Below are 4,717 nucleotides of genomic sequence, written 5' to 3'. Positions count from 1 at the left end.
TTCATACAAACGATAACAAAGAATAAACTATGCTAAACATCCATACCACATGTATCCCAAAGAAATAGTTGCAACTCATCTATCAAAATTGGCCAAAATATGATACAATAGTGTCTTTGATCACTAGTACAACATACAAGTGAGTCCAACCTTTGAAAAGACTGAAAAGTACAAGATATATGCCTGAAAAAAATCTCCTCCCAGCCTCAGGGGTCAAATCCATGAGAGGAGGAGCAGTTCCACCAAAATTTGAACTGATAGCTAGAGTGTAGGGTGGTCAAAATCACTCATCCGTAATTAAAATGAAACTGATTTCTTTGACTTGATGAAGTCTATTTACCTAATGTATTTACCCCTAGGTAATAGTAAAAGACCATAATTACATTTACCATAAATTGGATTCCCAAGGATGAAAATCAAAACTAGAGAAAAACAGTGGAAAAGCAGGCAAATTGTCCTATGCGTAGCACCAATGGTCTATGTGTAGCACCTTTGGTCTGTGTGCAAAGCCATCTTCCAGCTAAGCTTTGAAGGGGTTCCTGATGTCCAAATCTAGCCCAAGATATCTCATTATAAAGATTCTCCTATCTAGTGTCCAAATCTGCCTTTAGTTTCCAAAATGGACCTGATTTGACCCTTCAAAAAGTCAATATCCCAATACTGCTTCTGTGTGCAGTGCCTAGCTGAGAAGGAGGGCATAGATGTGATTTTTGAGGTGTTTTTGGCCCTTTCACCGTGTCAAATTTCCAAATGTTGTTGTGCCAATAGTCAAAATTGCGTGTTTAATGCCTTATGAATCCAATGGTGGTCTTTTGTTTTCATTTGGAGGCATCTAGAAGATGTGTAACGCCTAGGGTGTTGCACATAGGACAGTCCAACTGTGCCAAAAACTGTCAAAGTTTGCACAAAAACCCAAAAATTCGAAAAAATTCCCAGAAACTTATCAAAATTGGTGCATGAGCTGCTAATGAAGAAGGTAGGGCCCCTCCCACAATCTATGGGGAAAATACCTTCCTATGAACTCTTTGATAAGTATATCTCGATGTGCCCAAATTTGCCCTCTTAGGCTTGATAACTCAACTCTGCTAGGTGACCCTATATTATCATACAATGGTGATGATGATAGTGAAATAGGTTGAGATGATGGATGGGTAGATGTAGTGGGCTGAGATGGAGAGGGTATGTCTTCAACATGTGGACCTTGTGGAGTAGTGAAAATATTATTGGCAATGAAAGTGTCCCATGAGATGTTCAACTGATTAAGGTGATGGAGGACAATGATTTTGATCAGAAACTGATAAAAGAGGCTATTCATTTTATGATCATACTTCTATCCCTGAACTGTGTATGCCATTTTCTCAATGCTTCTAAACAAACAATATGGAATATTGAGCATTCTGACAATTGTGAAGTGCATGAGCAATCTGATATGGTATGTGTAGAGTCTGGAAAATCTGCCTTCACAAGTGAAGTACTTCATGATCATTGTCATCATGGGAGCATACTTATCAATAAGGTGACTGAAAGGGAATAATTTATTTCTCTCATTCCTGTACCGAGGCTTCAAGTATGGATGAGAATATTGATCATCTAGGTTTTGAGCTTTAAACCACTTTTCACCCACATTAGGTATTCCAGTAGTAGCAACAATAATGGCTGAGGATATGGTGAAGGTTACACCAACAAGGGTCACTTGATTGTCCTTAAGATTTGAAATGAAAACTCTAGTCAAAATATGGTTTCTTTGAACTCTTTGTACCATTTCACAAAAATAAAAGCATCCCATATGCTTGAAACAAGTGACTTCCATGGGTGAGGCCATTAGTTCTCTAGCATTGGTAGGCTCAAACCTCAATATTCTTCCACCTTTATGTGGCCTTCTTTCTTCTGTATCTTCCTCCTCTGTAAATCTCTATCTTCCTCCTCCATGATGTTTTTTTGTTCTTTTTGTCTTGAAACCCTAGGGATTAGGAAATGGGAGTGGGAGTGGGGTAGGGAAAATTTAGGGATTGGTGGAAGGGATTAGGGAACTTAGGGAGGTGATATGGGATTGAAATATTTAAGGGATTTGGGAAATGGTATTTTATTATAGGTATGGCAGTATGGCTGCCTAGGAGTTTGATTCCTAGGACTTAGGGTTTAAGGGAGAATAAACTTGGGACAGGGATTTAGCAATACCAGGGTAGGGATAGGGTTTACTGTGATGTGGGAAGGATAGTAGGGTATTAAGAACAATTTTGGAGGTGTAGAAATGAAACTAGGGCTTGCAAGTTTGGATAACTCCAAGTTTCACACAAGAAACTTAAAACCATGAATTGATGACTTGTGAAATGTAAGGAGGGTATATTAAGGCCTTAATTACTTGCTGGGAGTTTTAAAAACCATGTGTTGAAGGTTTGGATCACTTGCATGAAGTTTGGGAGCCTACAGGTTAAGTTTGACAGGGGTGTAGCATCTTTGATGCATGCACAGTGCCTGTCTTCTCTATGTGCAACACCTTTGATGCATGCACAATGTCATACTACTCTATGCATAGCACGTTTGATGCATGCACAACGCTTGACTCTGTTTTGCTAATTTCACCCAGAATCATGAGAAACGTTGTCTTGGGGTTTGCTCAAGAAATGATAGGAGGCAAATGAAGTTGAGTTTGAAGCTAAGAAGGCCTTTATACTTGAGTGAATTTGATCTTTTAACTTTAAAACCCACTTTCTAATGTTTCAATACACCTTTTTGAAATCTTTGCTAATTGCCCTTTAGACTCTATTTTATTCCTTACAGATTGATGATGCTAGAGTTTAGCACTGTTTACATTTGAATTTTCTTGGATGAAGTTGGAACATAGAGTTTGAGTTGACAGCTTAGGAATAGGACTTATTACATATAATGAACATAAAATTACATAAATTAAAAGAAATAATATTACATCTTTGTTTTTTGGAGTAAAATTATAATCTGAAATAAAACTCCAATTTTGGAATGAAAATTAGAGCTTGGGAAACCATAGTTTCATGCTTGCAAATCACCTTTAAATGAAAAATGGATATTATTTTTCATACTCTCATACCTTTTCGCTGGCCTTATGCAGTGAAATGTAGTATTATTGAACCTTGAAAAATGAAGCCTAGTGACCTAATGGGACCTTGAATGACCAGACTCCATGTTGACTTGACTGACATAAAGACATGATAAAATGAGCTTTTATGATCGACGTATGCTTAGTAATACAAGAGGGTGGGCTAGAAACTATTGATTTTTGAGGGAGAGTAAGGATTTTTTACTAGGGCTACCATCAGTGAGTAAAGTTTTGCATGAGTGCCTAGGTGGAATGAAAAAAAAATTAGAATAGGACCCTAATATGATATAAAAAGAGGAGTTTTGATCATTGATGGCAGTATGAAAATATTGACTTTAACACACATGATAAAATATGCATCACAACATGGAAGGCAAGTTAGCTATCAATCCAAAGTGATGGTTAAACCAACAACATGTTTCAGAAAGATTCATACATACATACACAAAAAATTCCATACATGGATGTGTAAGCAAACAAATACATATATCATTTAGAGTAAACCAGATAAAATAGAATACAATACAACATATGCATGAAACGTGTTGGCTCTTGTTATATTGAGAACTGTAAGTTCCTGCCATACAATACATCTATGTCCAACCATTAGTTCCGACAGCAGAATGTTACAGCCACAACTGCCTTCTCCTCCAAAGAGATATACTGGCTTTGAGTAGTGGAGAAGCCAAGGCTTTTTACAATACTATCCAAGCTCTCTCTAAGATAGTCTTATTGGAAGCTTGGCTAACCAAAAGCCTTTACAATGAGTCATGAGGTTCTATTTATAGTAAAGGGTGGGGTGACCCTTGACATTCCCCTTTGTGATGGTTCATCTACCCTCATGACTCTTCATCTACTCTATGATTGTTACATCCAACTATTGACACTTGAACTTCCACTTGAAAAGACGTTACATTACAATGCACATGTGCTCATGTGAGACAAAATGGCTTGAGCAAGCCATGGAAGACATCACTGACACTCGGTCTGTTGTGGTGAGACCAATTCTTTGACATGCTTGTGATGCCGAAGGTCATGAGTTGATGTTAAGCTTGGTCGTCCGTGATGGTGTGCATGCGCTCCATGGTGACATCTTTTTGAAGCGAACTCTTGCCTCAGTTGCATCTGGGTGCATTGGTATGGATCCTCCATCCAATTCATTTGCTAGCATGCACATGGTCTTATTGGGTGTGGACGAACCAACAACACATTGATGCATAGTGTTCGTTCTGATCTTCCAATGTGTGTTGTTCGTCCTGCACATCAATTGTCAACTACATGTTCATCTCCCATTGGACTTGTTTCTTTTCTTTTCCTCGGTGAGTGTGTTGAATGGGTGGGATCGCATGAGTGTGCACAATGACATGCATGCTGCTGAATTCCCTTGCATGCGATCAACAACACTACTCACCATGTCTGCTCCGTGCTAGCTGCTAGGATGGATCTATAACTTGTACAGGAGTAGTTTCATCCGTGAGTGCATGTTGCACCCCCTACAGTACCCATTCCTACTGCAACTCATTCTGTCGTATGTGCATCTCCTGTTCTTCCTTGGGTTACTTCTTCAGCACATGCAACTCCTTCTCTATTTCATTCTCTGTCTTCTCATAGTCTTCATTTCATTCCATCACCTCATAGCCT

This window comes from Pinus tabuliformis, chromosome 5_2 (genome assembly GCF_031772625.1).
Source record: "Pinus tabuliformis cultivar Carrire ecotype Pingquan chromosome 5_2, CPIR1, whole genome shotgun sequence".
NCBI classification, from domain to species: domain Eukaryota; kingdom Viridiplantae; phylum Streptophyta; class Pinopsida; order Pinales; family Pinaceae; genus Pinus; species Pinus tabuliformis.
Note: the sequence above shows the minus strand (reverse complement) of the source record.